We start from the raw sequence: 16,162 nt of genomic DNA, 5'->3' as shown, positions 1-16,162 counted from the left end.
TGAGGTTTTTTTGTGAAGGACCTACCATATATTTGTTGCAAAATTGTACCAAATCATTTTTATAAAATAATAGGACATATTTAATGCACAATTGACAAAATGGTTGGGCGTCAAAAGTTTTGATCCACCTTTGGTGAAAAAGACAAATTCCCGCCGATTTAGTTGGAAGCGGGTCAAATTTGAACTGCAGCTGCCTCATAGTTTGCTATTTATTTTTTCCAAAAATCATTTCTAGGTACATAAGTATCTATTTAATCAAAGAAACACCAACAAAATTCCCATATTCAACCACTAGCTAGGAACGGTCAAGCCCGCCGTTTTGAGCGCATTTTGAAACGGGCATAAAAATTCAAAAAAAATCAAAAAATTGGAAAACCTTCGCATTGTGTCATTATATGCGACCAAGTTTCCAGGAAAAATAATGAACTTATAATAAGGTAATTATTTTAAAAAAAGTGTTCTCAGAAATGAGGTATCATGTGTGAAGATTCATGTATTTCAACCCAAACGATCAATCTTATGGCCACATTTATGGCATAGTTTGTTCAAATGATCTCATATTGTGCACAAGGGTGCATATTGGAATTCCAAATAATGTTGCCAAAGGGAGTTTTCATTTTCTTTGCACGGAAAATTCATTTTCCATTTATCGAGTGCCCGAAATGAGGTTTTTTTGTGAAGGACCTACCATATATTTGTTGCAAAATTGTACCAAATCATTTTTATAAAATACTAGGACATATTTAATGCACAATTGACAAAATGGTTGGGTGTCAAAAGTTTTGATCCACCTCTGGTGAAAAAGACAAATTCCCGCCGATTCAGTTGGAAGCGGGTCAAATTTGAACTACAGCTGCCTCATAGTTTGCTATTTATTTTTTCCAAAAATCAATTCTAGGTACATAAGTATATATTTAATCAGAGAAACACCAAAAAAATTCTAATATTCAACCACTAGCTAGGAACGGTCAAGCCCGCCGTTTTGACCGCATTTTGAAACGGGCATAAAAAATTCAAAAAAAAATAAAAAAAATGGAAAACCTTCGCATTGTGTCATTATATGTGACCAAGTTTCCAGGAAAAATAATAAACTTGTAATATGGTAATTATTTTAAAAAGTGTTCTCAGAAATGAGCTATCATGTGTGAAGATTCATGTATTTTAACCCAAACGATCAATCTTATGGCCACATTCATGGCATAGTTTGTTCAAATGATCTCATATTTTGCACAAGGGTGCATCTTGGAATTCCAAATAATGTTGCCAAAGGGAGTTTTCATTTTCTTTGCACGAAAAATTCATTTTCCATTTTTCGAGTGCCCAAAATGAGGTTTTTTTATGAAGGACCTACCATATATTTGTTGCAAAATTGTACCAAATCATTTTTATAAAATACTAGGACATATTTAATGCACAATTGACAAAATGGTTGGGTGTCAAAAGTTTTGATCCACCTCTGGTGAAAAAGACAAATTCCCGCCGATTCATTTGGAAGCTAGTCAAATTTGAACTGCAGGTGCCTCATAGTTTGCTATTTATTTTTTCCAAAAATCATTTCTAGGTACATAAGTATCTATTTAATCAGAGAAACACCAAAAAAATTCCAATATTCAACCACTAGCTAGGAACTGTCAAGCCCGCCGTTTTGACCGCATTTTGAAACGGGCATAAAAAAATCAAAAAATTGGAAAACCTTCGCATTGTGTCATTATATGTGACCAAGTTTCCAAGAAAAAGAATAAACTTGTAATACGGTAATTATTTTAAAAAAGTGTTCTCATAAATGAGCTATCATGTGTGAAGATTCATGTATTTCAAACCAAACGGTCAATCTTATGGCCACATTCATGGCATAGTTTGTTCAAATGATCTCATATTGTGCACAAGGGTGAATCTTGGAATTCCAAATAATGTTGCCAAAGGGAGTTTTCATTTTCTTTGCACGGAAAATTCATTTTCCATTTTTCGAGTGCCCGAAATGAGGTTTTTTTGTGAAGGACCTACCATATATTTGTTGCAAAATTGTACCAAATCATTTTTATAAAATACTAGGACATATTTAATGCACAATTGACAAAATGGTTGGGTGTCAAAAGTTTTGATCCACCTCTGGTGAAAAAGACAAATTCCCGCCGATTCAGTTGGAAGCGGGTCAAATTTGAACTGCAGCTGCCTCATAGTTTGCTATTTATTTTTCCAAAAATCATTTCTAGGTACATAAGTATCTATTTAATCATAGAAACACCAAAAAAATTCCAATATTCAACCACTAGCTAGGAACGGTCAAGCCCGCCGTTTTGACCGCATTTTGAAACGGACATAAAAAATTCAAAAAAAATCAAAAAAATGGAAAACCTTCGCATTGTGTCATTATATGTGACCAAGTTTCCAGGAAAAATAATGAACTTGTAATATGGTAATTATTTTAAAAAAGTGTTCTCAGAAATGAGTTATCATGTGTGAAGATTCATGTATTTCAACCCAAACGATCAATCTTATGGCCACATTTATGGCATAGTTTGTTCAAATGATCTCATATTGTGCACAAGGGTGCATCTTGGAATTCCAAATAATGTTGCCAAAGGGAGTTTTCATTTTCTTTGCACGGAAAATTCATTTTCCATTTTTCGAGTGCCCGAAATGAGGTTTTTTGTGAAGGACCTACCATATATTTGTTGCAAAATTGTACCAAATCAATTTTATAAAATACTAGGACATATTTAATGCAAAATTGACAAAATGGTTGGGTGTCAAAAGTTTTGATCCACCTCTGGTGAAAAAGAGAAATTCCCGCCGATTCAGTTGGAAGCGGGTCAAATTTGAACTGCAGCTGCCTCATAGTTTGCTATTTATTTTTTCCAAAAATCATTTCTAGGTACATAAGTATCTATTTAATCAGAGAAACACCAAAAAAATTCCCATATTCAACCACTAGCTAGGAACGGTCAAGCCCGCCGTTTTGACCGCATTTTGAAACGGGCATAAAAAATTCAAAAAAAATCAAAAAATTGGAAAACCTTCGCATTTGTGTCATTATATATGAACAAGTTTCCAGAAAAAATAATAAAATTGTAATACAATAATTATTTTAAAAAAGTGTTCTCAGAAATGAGCTATCAAGTGTGAAGATTCATGGCTTTCAAGCCAAATGATCAATCTTATGGCCACATTCATGGCATAGTTTGTTCAAATGATCACATATTGTGCACAATGGTGCATATTGAAATGGCAAACAATATTGCCTAAGGAAGTTTTCATTTTCTTTGGACGAAAAAACCATTTTCCATTTTCCGAGTGCCTGAAATGAGTTTTTTTTGTGAAGGACCTACCATATATTTGTTGCAAAATTGGACCTAATCAATTTTATAAAATACTAGGCCATATTTAATGCACAATTGACAAAATGGTTGGGTGTCAAAATTTTTGATCCACCTCTGGTGAAAAAGACAAATTCCCGCCGATTCAGTAGGAAGCGGGTTAAATTTGAACTGCAACCGCCTCATAGTTTGCTATTTATTTTTTCCAAAAATCATTTCTAGTTACATAAGTACCTATTTAATCATAAATACATGGTTTGGTGGCGATACGTCGAGGTTTGTGCGGTGGCCGAGGCCCCCAACTCTAGAGCGCGTAAACTCGCATGCCCGCCGCGTGGTCACCGCGTGGCCGTGGCGTTGCCATGTGTTCAGGGCGGCCTAGGCATGTCTAGTGGGTTGGGCACTCCCTAGGTAGGTTCTAGGAAGAAAATCACAACATAAGATTCTCACGAGGAGACCGATCGATGCTCAAACATGAATAAGCAGCCTAGTGTTTGATTAGCGGTACGGGAAATGCACATGGCCAATGGGCGTGAGTTTTGGCCGAGGATGATAATCTACTAAGGAGAATGTATTCACAAATTTTCAGCTCAAAAGGAGGATCCTAGGTGGTACTTACTTTGCAAAGTACCACACTGGACAAAAATATGAATGTTGAAGCTGGGCTCAAAATAATGAATGGATTGAGCTAAAATTTGGTGAAGGACGGTTATTTGGGCATAGGAAAGCATTGTAGAAAATTGATATCATTTTGACATGCCAAAGTAGTACTTCCTTCACAATGCTCTTCTATGGAAAAAAACCTTGGGAAAACTAGTGAGAGAGATTGGATGAATGAAATGAGCTAAAAATTGGTGTAGGTGAGTTACATAGGTATGGTCATATGTTGGTAAATTTTCAGATCATTTGGGTAAGCCTAGCTAGTACTTACTTCACAAAGCTTCTCTCGAGGTAGAAACTTTGGAAATTTCCTGAGAAAGATTTACTAGGAAAATTGAGCCGAATATTATCATATGGCAATGATTTGGGTATGGAAGAGTGCCCGAAAAGTTTGAGGGTAATAGGAGGGGTCTATATAACACTTGCTTTGCAACGTGCCAATTTGGCCATAAAATATAAGTTGAACCTGGGCTCACATAGATGATTTGACTGAGCTGCAATTTGGAGGAGGGTGATAATTTGGGCATATGAAGGAACTGTATAAATTTCATGTCATTTAGAGATATAAAAAGGTACTTCCTTCACAATGCTTCTAGGTGGACAAAAACTTTGGAAATTTGCCGAGGAAGATTTGCTAGGCAAATGGAGCTGAATTTTGTCATGCGGTAATGATTTGGATAGGAAAGAGTGCCCAAAAATTCCGAGGGCAATCAAGAATATATAAATAGCACTTCCTTCATAAAGTGTTGTTGTGAACATAATAGGAAAATGAATATTGTTGAATTAGTTTTGAACTAGGCAAGGAAGGATTTTTACATATTTGATGAAGATATGCCCCAAAGAATTTATGAGATTTTTTTGGGAATTTTGGGAATGATAGAAATATAGGTTGCTTCACAACCTAGGGCAAAAACTGCCACATGGACATGACACATAGGCAAAACTGATGAGATGGCGCCTAGTCATCACAACCCACCACAATCTAAAAGGCTATGACCATCTATATTGGTCATTAACAACTAGAAATAAGACAGCGGACTAGCATGTTTGCTTTGTGAACATTTCGTGTAAGGAAATTACGACCTTTCTGACCAAAATGGTCGCAATGGTTTAGGGTTTGGAGCCCCCTGAACAGCTTTTGACCAATTGGTCTAAAATGGTCATAAATTTATGACCAATTCTTCGAGGGTCACTGACAGAAGGTCATAAGTTGACATATTTCTTGTAGTGTTCGGGCCTTTTCCGGAGCTCCGCCAGAGGGGGAATCGATCACGGAGGGCTTCTACATCAACACCATAGCCTCTCCGATGATGTGTGAGTAGTTTACCACATACCTCCGGGTCCATAGTTATTAGCTAGATGGCTTCTTCTCTCTCTTTAGATCTCAATACAATGTTCTCCTCGGTCTTCTTGGAGATCTATTTGATGTAACTCTTTTTGTGGTGTGTTTGTCGAGATCCGATGAATTGTGGGTTTATGATCAAGTTTATCTATGAACAATATTTGATTCTTCTCTGAAAACTTTTATGTATGATTGGTTATCTTTGCAAGTCTCTTCGAATTATCAGTTTGGTTTGGCCTACTAGATTGATCTTTCTTGCAATGGGAGAAGTGCTTAGCTTTGGGTTCAATCTTGCGGTGTCCTTTCCCAGTGACAGTAGGGGCAGCAAGGCACGTATTGTATTGTTGTCATCGAGGATAAAAATATGGGGTTTATATCATATTGCTTGAGTCTATCCCTCTACATCATGTCATCTTGCCTAATGCATTACTCTGTTCTTATGAATTTAATACTCTAGATGCATGTTGGATAGCAGTCGATGTGTGGAGTAATAGTAGTAGATGCAGAATCGTTTCAGTCTACTTGTCACAGACGTGATGCCTATATACATGATCATGCCTAGATATTCTCATAAGTATTCACTTTTCTATCAATTGCTCGACAGTAATTTGTTCAGCCACAGTAATACTTATGCTATCTTGAGAGAAACCACTAGTGAAACCTATGCCCCCCGGGTCTATCTTTTATCATATAAGTTTCCAATCTATTTTATTTTGCAATCTATATCATAAAAATACCAAAAAATATTTATCTTATCATTATTATCTCTATCAGATCTCACTCTCGTAAGTGACCGTGAAGGGATTGACAACCCCTTTGTCGCGTTGGTTGCGAGGTTCTTATTTGTTTGTGTAGGTACGAGGGACTTGCGTGTAGCCTCCTACTGGATTGATACCTTGGTTCTCAAAAACTGAGGGAAATACTTACGCTACTTTGCTGCATCACCCTTTCCTCTTCAAGGGAAAACCAACGCAGTGCTCAAGAGGAAGCAGGTTCTTGTTACAATGGCACGACCATGTTCGCGAACTGGAGATGCATTTTTTTTGCAACATGGTCCTATTGCAGAGCTCCCTACAATAGCACCTCTGTTGCAGAGGTCTCTGCAAGAACACCTCTATTGCAGAGATCGAAGGGGGAAAATAGGTTCAAGAAATAAATGGGTTCAAAAAAGTTTTTTGCAACAAGGCTCTTGTTGCAGAACAATGAGAGAAACAAGGCTCTTGTTGTAGAACAATCAGGGAAACAAGGCTTCTAGTGTAGAGATTTGAGAAAAAAAGGATGATTGCAACAAGGCCATTGTTGCAAAGAGACGAGTGCAACATTAAGTTGGTTGCAAGATCTGACGGTTAGCTGCGCCTACATCTGATGGCCTAGGAGGCAATCAATGTTTTCAGGGCATCAACCATCCAACGCGTAGCGTGGCCCCTATTCTTAAGGTAAGGCCATCCCTAAATTCAATCCCGCGAATCACCTCAATTGGGAACACCCCTTGCATTCCTTTTGGGAGAATATTCATGCAGATCTAATGATTCAAAATCAGGACTTTGTTTACGTAAAGCTTACAGGACTGACTTTCCCCCATAAAGGAACGACGTGTGTCGTGTAGGATACTTCACACTAATCTCAACAACAACACGTGGCAATCGAGGTGGTACACTTGTTCACTCCGATGCATCCGTCTGAGCTCTTGACTGAGCGAAAGACACAAAATGTTCATCCACCATGCCAATCTAAGCGAATGACTCAATCCCCGTGTTATCCCTTGACCTCCCCCTGAAAATCACATATGGATTGCAAAGTATGTATCTAGAGCATACAATTTCTACCAGTTCCCCCTTATGTAGCATGACGACCCCCTTTTGGCAGCATTGCAAACAGGTAGGCAAATTTCTTTCCTATAGCACGAAAATTCTTTGCCATAACATTGCAAGTATAGTATGGCAATTCATGGACATGTGTGGCAAATTTCTCTAATGTAGCATGCCAATGATTCTATGCTACAATATTTGCCATGTTCTTACATCTACAAAATGGCAATCTCTGAAACACATGGCAACTTTTCTGCTATAGAATGACAATTTTTGCTGCTGATAACCATTGCCATAGCATGGCAATTTCTCTCCGATAGCATGGAAAAAGAGGATGTTCGGAAGGGGGGTGGGGTGTTAGTGTTGTGCAAGGGAGGCCTTCAAGCGTTTGCTGGGAGCGGTTTTCCTGAGGGAACGATTTGTTCCCTCGCGAGAACCACCTAGAGCGCACACTCGTTCTCTCGGGTAACCTCCCTAAGGGAACGTCAACGCGTTATTGTCGTCCTTTGTTTATCCTATTGCATTTCAGACTTATCCTGGAACTCCTAGATGGAACATGGAATTGATTATATATGCAAACGTCCAAAGGAATAATGAATCTTGATGGTCTTATTTGGTAACATACTCCGTCTCCGTTAGGCAAGTGCAAGACCAAGATTGCTTATCAAAATTTCAAGCCCCATGGCGCCGGTGACAGCTCAAGAACTCACTCTTGTGTTATAGGGTGTTGAATTTAGTCACTTGGGTGCCAAACGTCGGCTCGGTTGTGTCACAACCTCGGGCGGGCTGATGTGTATGATGCATCTGAATCGGTTTTCGACGAGTTTTCCTTATTAACTGATCAATTCTCTTTCTTCTTAATGGAAAGGCAGCTCCAGCTAGTTGCTCAAAAACAGTTTACACTAATCAAACTATTACCCGATCTACTTTCTCGTCTACTATAAAAAGTGATCTTGCAGATACTTGGGAAGAAAAAGGGACGCCTCCCAGAGTACAATTTTGGCATGGAGAATATTAAGGCAAGCTATTCCAACATCAACTAGAGTTGCGATGAGATCTTCTTTAGTTACAAGTTACAACCGCAAGAGATGTGGAGAACAAGAGGATGATATACACCTTTTTGTTGTCTATGGTTTTGCGAGAGTTATTTTGTTTATTTCCTTTCAGGGAGGGCTCTGGGTGGATCAAGTACATCAACAAGGATGCACCATTGTTTCTGAACCGGCAAGTTCATTATGCAAAAGGCCAGCATGCAAATGTCTTATCGATGACCTTGTTAATTCTTTCATCCATTTTAAAAGCAAGGAATGATTATCTTCTCAACGCAAAAATTGGAACCGAATGCAGTTCATCCATGCAGCAATGGCATTGCTAAATGAAGATTATAAGGACGTGCATTATGCTCAAAGCTTGTCTACTCCAAAGACTCTCTAAAGTTTGATGGGTCCAGGATCGGGAAAGGGCCAAACATATATATGGATGCAGGTTGAAAGGAAATGTGCCTTGTGCAGGAAGGGTGAATCATGCTGGCATAGGAGTGTTGATCCATGACAAAATTGGAGGTCAATATCATCTCGTGTACTCCAGATTTTTCTATTTGCATATATTTAATTGTAAAGTTCATTATCAAGATATATTTCTATACCCCACACTTATTAATATAGTTAGCGACACACATATACATATACACTACATTGATACAAAATAAATAAATAAAACCAATAAGACATGAAATTTTCTCATTTCTTATTTGATCACAATTAAGTTGAATTGATCTAAATATATTTTATGGCGTATTTTATTGACCATTGAATTCTTATTATTTACAAAATTTACCATAATAAGTAGCTACCATTATGAGTTGGAAAAAAATAACTTATAAACAGGTATTAAAATTTCGTATAAATATTGATATTTATTTGACACGCACCGGGGCCCAATATTTGTTGGACCGGCCTTGTTGGCCTGTCCTGGTAAAAGTCGCTGCCGTTGAGGAAGTGTCAGACGTGTCGAAGCAGCGCGTGTTGGAAATATGCCCTAGAGGCAATAATAAAAGTATTATTATTATATTTCCTTGTTCATGATAATTGTCTTTTATTCATGCTATAACTGTATTATCCGAAAATCGTAATACACGTGTGAATACATAGACCACAATATGTCCCTAGTGAGCCTCTAGTTGACTAGCTCGTTGTGATCAACAGATAGTCATGGTTTCCTGGCTATGGACATTGGATGTCGTTGATAACGGGATCACATCATTAGGAGAATGATGTGATGGACAAGACCCAATCCTAAGACTAGCACAAAAGATCGTGTAGTTCATTTGCTAGAGCTTTGCCAATGTCAAGTATCTTTTCCTTAGACCATGAGATTGTGCAACTCCCGGATACCGTAGGAATGCTTTGGGTGTACCAAACGTCACAACGTAACTGGGTGGCTATAAAGGTGCATTACAGGTATCTCCGAAAGTGTCTGTTGGGTTGGCACGAATCGAGACTGGGATTTGTCACTCCGTGTAAACGGAGAGGTATCTCTGGGCCCACTCGGTAGGACATCATCATATGCGCAATGTGACCAAGGAGTTGATCACGGGATGATGTGTTACGGAACGAGTAAAGTGACTTGCCGGTAACGAGATTGAACAAGGTATTGGATACCGACGATCGAGTCTCGGGCAAGTAAAATACCGATAGACAAAGGGAATTGAATACGGGATTGATTAAGTCCTTGACATCGTGGTTCATCCGATGAGATCATCGTGGAACATGTGGGAGCCAACATGGGTATCCAGATCCCGCTGTTGGTTATTAACCGGAGAACGTCTCGGTCATGTCTGCATGTCTCCTGAACCCGTAGGGTCTACACACTTAAGGTTCGATGACGCTAGGGTTATAAAGGAAGCTTGTATGTGGTAACCGAATGTTGTTCGGAGTCCCGGATGAGATCCCGGACATCACGAGGAGTTCCGGAATGGTCCGGAGGTAAAGATTTATATATAGGAAGTCCTGTTTCGGCCATCGGGACAAGTTTCGGGGTCATCGGTATTGTACCGGGACCACCGGAAGGGTCCCGGGGGCCCACCGGGTGGGGCCACCTACCCCGGTGGGCCACATGGGCTGTAGGGGTGCGCCTTGGCCTACATGGGCCAAGGGCACCAGCCCCTAGAGGCCCATGCGCCAAGATAAAGGAAAAAGGGGAGAGTCCTAAAGGGGGAAGGCACCTCCGAGGTGCCTTGGGGAGGATGGACTCCTCCCCCCTCCTTAGCCGCACCCCTTTCTTGGAGTAGGGGGCAAGGCTGCGCCTCCCCCCTCTCCCCTGCCCCTATATATAGTGGAGGGGAGGAAGGGCATCCATACCTGAGCCCTTGGCGCCTCCCTCCCTCCCGTGACACCTCCTCCTCTCCCGTAGGTGCTTGGCGAAGCCCTGCAGGATTGCCACGCTCCTCCACCACCACCACGCCGTTGTGCTGCTGTTGGATGGAGTCTTCCTCAACCTCTCCCTCTCCCCTTGCTGGATCAAGGCGTGGGAGACATCGTCGGGCTGTACGTGTGTTGAACGCGGAGGTGCCGTCCGTTCGGCACTTGATCATCGGTGATTTGAATCACGACGAGTACGACTCCATCAACCCCGTTCACTTGAACGCTTCCGCTTAGCGATCTACAAGGGTATGTAGATGCACTCCCCTTTCTACTCGTTGCTGGTCTCTCCATAGATAGATCTTGGTGTTACGTAGGAAAATTTTTGAATTTCTGCTACGTTCCCCAACAGTGGTATCAGAGCTAGGTCTATTGCGTAGATTCTTTGCACGAGTAGAACACAAAGTAGTTGTGGGCGTTGATGTTGTTCAATATGCTTACCGTTACTAGTCCAATCTTGTTTCGACGGTATTGTGGGATGAAGCGGCCCGGACCGACCTTACACGTACTCTTACGTGAGACAGGTTCCACCGATTGACATGCACTTGGTGCATAAGGTGGCTAGCGGGTGCCAGTCTCTCTCACTTTAGTCGGAACGGATTCGATGAAAAGGGTCCTTATGAAGGGTAAATAGCAATTGGCATATCACGTTGTGGTTTTGCGTAGGTAAGAAACGTTCTTGCTAGAAACCCATAGCAGCCACGTAAAACATGCAAACAACAATTAGAGGACGTCTAACTTGTTTTTGCAGGGTATGCTATGTGATGTGATATGGCCAAAAGGATGTGATGAATGATATATATGTGATGTATGAGATTGATCATGTTCTTGTAATAGGATTCACGACTTGCATGTCGATGAGTATGACAACCGGCAGGAGCCATAGGAGTTGTCTTTATTTTTTGTATGACCTGCGTGTCATTGAAGAATGCCATGTAACTTACTTTACTTTATTGCTAAACGCGTTAGCCATAGAAGTAGAAGTAGTCGTTGGCGTGACAACTTCATGAAGACACGATGATGGAGATCATGATGATGGAGATCATGGTGTCATGCCGGTGACAAGATGATCATGGAGCCCCGAAGATGGAGATCAATGGAGCTATATGATATTGGCCATATCATGTCACAACTATATAATTGCATGTGATGTTTATCATGTTTATGCATCTTGTTTACTTAGGACGACGGTAGTAAATAAGATGATCCCTTACAAAATTTCAAGAAGTGTTCTCCCCTAACTGTGCACCGTTGCTACAGTTCGTCGCTTCTAAGCACCACGTGATGATCGGGTGTGATGGATTCTTACGTTCACATACAACGGGTGTAAGACAGTTTTACACAGCGAAAACACTTAGGGTTAACTTGACGAGCCTAGCATGTGCAGACATGGCCTCGGAACACGGAGACCGAAAGGACGAGCATGAGTCGTATGGTAGATACGATCAACATGAAGATGTTCACCGACGTTAACTAGTCCGTCTCACGTGATGATCGGACACGGCCTAGTTGACTCGGATCATGTGATCACTTAGATGACCAGAGGGATGTCTATCTAAGTGGGAGTTCATAAGATGAACTTAATTATCCTGAACATAGTCAAAAGACCTTTTGCAAATTATGTCGTAGCTCGCGCTATAGTTCTACTGTTTAGATATGTTCCTAGAGAAAATTATAGTTGAAAGTTGATAGTAGCGATTATGCGATCAGTAGAAAGCTTATGTCCTTAATGCACTGCTCAGTGTGCTGAACCCCAAACGTCGTTTGTGGATGTTGCGAACATCGGACATACACGTTTTGATAACTACGTGATAGTTCAGTTAAACGGTTTAGAGTTGAGGCACTAAAGACGTTTTCGAAACGTCACGGAACATATGAGATGTTTCGAGGGCTGAAATTGGGATTTCAGGCTCGTGCCCACGTCAAGAGGTATAAGACCTCCGACGATTTTCTTAGCCTGCAAACTAAGGGAGAAAAGCTTAATCGTTGAGCTTGTGCTCAGATTGTCTGAGTACAAACAATCACTTGAATCAAGTGGGAGTTGATCTTCCAGATGAAATAGTGATAGTTTCTCCGAAGTCATTACCACCAAGCTGCTAGAGCTTCGTGATGAACTATAATATAGCAGGGACATATATGATGATCCTTGAGATATTCGCGATGTTTGACACCGCGAAAGTAGAAATCAAGAAGGATCATCAATCGTTGATGGTCATTGAGACCACTAGTTTCAAGAAGGGCAAGGGCAAGAAGGGATACTTCATGAAACGGCAAATCAGCTGCTGCTCTAGTGAAGAAACCCAAGGTTGAACCCAAACCCGAGACTAAGTGCTTCTGTAATAAGGGGAACAACCACTGGAGCAGCATTACCCTAGATACTTGGTAGATGAGAAGGCTGGCAAGGTCGATAGAAGTATATTGGATATACATTATGTTAATGTGTACTTTACTAGTACTCCTAGTAGCACCAGGGTATTGGATACCGGTTCGGTTGCTAAGTGTTAGTAACTCGAAATAAAAGCTACGGAATAAAACGGAGACTAGCTAAAGGTGAGCTGACGATACGTGTTGGAAGTGTTTCCAATGTTGATATGATCAAGCATCGCACGCTCCCTCTACCATCGAGATTTGGTGTTTGCGTTGAGCATAGACATGATTGGATTATGTCTATCGCAATACGGTTATTCATTTAAAGAGAATAATGGTTACTCTATTTATTTGAATAATACCTTAAATGGTCTTGCACCTAAAATGAATGGTTCATTGAAATCTCGATCGTAGTGATACACATGTTCATGCCAAAAGATAGTAATGATAGTACCACCTATTTGTGGCACTGCCACGTAAGTCATATCGGTATAAAATGCATGAAGAAGCTCCATGTTGATGGATCTTTGGACTCACTCATTTTTGAAAAGTTTGAGACATGCGAACCATGTCTATTGGTGTATATGCATGAAGAAACTCCATGCAAATGGATCGTTTGGACTCACTTGATTTTGAATCACTTGAGATACCACATAGGCAAGATGACTGAAAAGCCTCGGTTTCAATAAGATGGAACAAGATAGCAACTTGTTGGAAGTAACACATTTTGATGTGCGCAGTCCAATGAGTGCTGAGGCATGCAGTGAATATCGTTATGATCTTACTTCACAGATGATTCGAGTAGATGTTGAGAATATTTACTTGGTAAAACACAAGTCTGAATTATTGAATGGTTCAAGTAATTTCAGAGTGAAGTAGAAGATCATTGTGACAAGAGGATAAAATGTCTATGATATGATCATAGAGATGAATATCTGAGTTACGAGTTTTGGCACACAATTAAGACATTGTGGAAATTGTTTCGCAATTAATACCGCCTGGAACACCATAGTGTGATGGTGTGTCCGAACATCATAGTTGCACCGTATTGGATATGGTGCGTACCATGATGTCTCTTATCGAATTACCACTATTGTTCATGGGTTAGGCATTAGAGACAACCACATTCACTTTAAATAGGGCACCACGTAATTCCGTTGAGACGACACCGTTTGGAGAAACCTAAGTTGTCGTTTCTTAAAAGTTTGGGGCTGCGACGCTTATATGAAAAAGTTTCAGGTTGATAAGCTCGAACCCAAAGCGGATAAAATGCATCTTCATAGGAAACCCAAAATAGTTGGGTATACCTCCTAATTCAGATCCGAAAGCAATATGAATTGTTTCTAGAATTGGGTCCTTTCTCGAGGAAAAGTTTCTCTCGAAAGAGTTGAGTGGGAGGATGGTGGAGACTTGATGAGGTTATTGAACCGTCTCTTCAACTAGTGTGTGGCAGGGCAGAGGAAGTTGTTCCTGTGGCACCTACACCAATTGAAGTGGAAGCTTATGATATTGATCATGAAACTTCGGATCAAGTCACTACCAAACCTCGTAGGACGACAAGGACACGTACTACTTCGGAGTGGTAAGGTGATCCTGTCTTGAAGGTCATGTTGCTAGACAACAATGAACCTACGAGCTATGGAGAAGCGATGGTGGGCCCGAATTCCGACAAATGGTTAGAAGCCATGAAATCCGAGATAGTATCCATATATCAGAACAAAGCATGGACTTTGATGGACTTGCCCGATGATCGGCAATCCATTAAGATAAATGGATCTTTTAAGAAGAAGACGGACGTGGATGGAAATGTCACCATCCATGAAGCTCGACTTGTGGCGAAGAGTTTTTCACAAGTTCAAGGAGTTGACTACGATGAGATTTTCTCATCCGTAGCGATGCTTAAGTCCGTCGGAATCATGTTAGCATTAGCTGCATTTATGAAATCTGGCAGACGGATGTCAAAACGAGTTTCCTTACCAGTTTTCGTAAGGAAAGGTTGTATGCAATACAATCAGAAAAGTTTTTTCGATCCTAAGGATGCTAAAAGGTATGCTAGCTCCAGCGATCCTTCTAAGGACTAGAGTAAGCATCTCGGAGTTGGAATGTACGCTTTGATAAGATGATCAAAGATTTTGGGTCTATACAAAGTTTATGAGAAACTTGTATTTCCAAAGAAGTGAGTGGGAGCACTATAGAATTTCTGATGAGTATATGTTGTTGACATATTGATGATCAGAGATGATGTAGAATTTCTAGAAAGCATATAGGGTTATTTTGAAAGTGTTTTTCAATGGAAAGCCTGGATTAAGCTACTTGAACATTGAGCATGAAGATCTATAAGGATAGATCAAAATGCTTAATAATACTTTCAAATGAGCACATACCTTGACATGATCTTGAAGGTGTTCAAGATGGACCAGTCAAAGAAGGAGTTCTTGCCTGAGTTGTAAGGTACGAAGTTAAGACTTAAAGCTCGACCACAGCAGAATAGAGAGAAAGGACGAAGGTCGTCCCCTATGCTTAAGACGTAGGCTCTTCAGTATGCTATGCTGTGTACCGCACCTGAAGTGTGCCTTGCCATGAGTCAGTCAAGGGGTACAAGAGTGATCCAAGAATGGCTCACAGGACAACGGTCAAAATTATCCTTAGTAACTAGTGGACTAAGGAATTTTCTCGATTATGGAGGTGGTAAAAGAGTTCGCCGTAAAGGTTACGTCGATACAAGCTTAACACCTATCCAGATAGCTCTAAGTAGAGATACCGGATACATATAATGGAGCAACAATTTAGAATAGCTCCAAGTAGAACAGTTGTTTGGAATAGCTCCAAATAGAGCGTGGTAGCTGCATCTAGGAGATGACATAGAGATTTGTAAAGCACACACGGATCTGAAAGGTTCAGACCCGTTGACTAAAACCTCTCTCACAAGCAACATGATCAAACATAAAACTCATTGAGTGTCAATCACATAGTGATGTGAACTAGACTACTGACTCTAGTAAACTCTTGGGTATTAGTCACATGGCGATGTGACCTGTGAGTGTTAATCACATGGCGATGTGAACTAGATTATTGACTCTAGTGCAAGTGGGAGACTGTTGGAAATATGCCCTAGAGGCAATAATAAAAGTATTATTATTATATTTCCTTGTTCATGATAATTGTCTTTTATTCATGCTATAACTGTATTATCCGAAAATCGTAATACACGTGTGAATACATAGACCACAATATGTCCCTAGTGAGCCT

This window comes from Triticum dicoccoides, chromosome 1A, assembly GCF_002162155.2.
Source record: "Triticum dicoccoides isolate Atlit2015 ecotype Zavitan chromosome 1A, WEW_v2.0, whole genome shotgun sequence".
Taxonomy (NCBI): domain Eukaryota; kingdom Viridiplantae; phylum Streptophyta; class Magnoliopsida; order Poales; family Poaceae; genus Triticum; species Triticum dicoccoides.
This window is presented reverse-complemented; position numbering follows the sequence as displayed.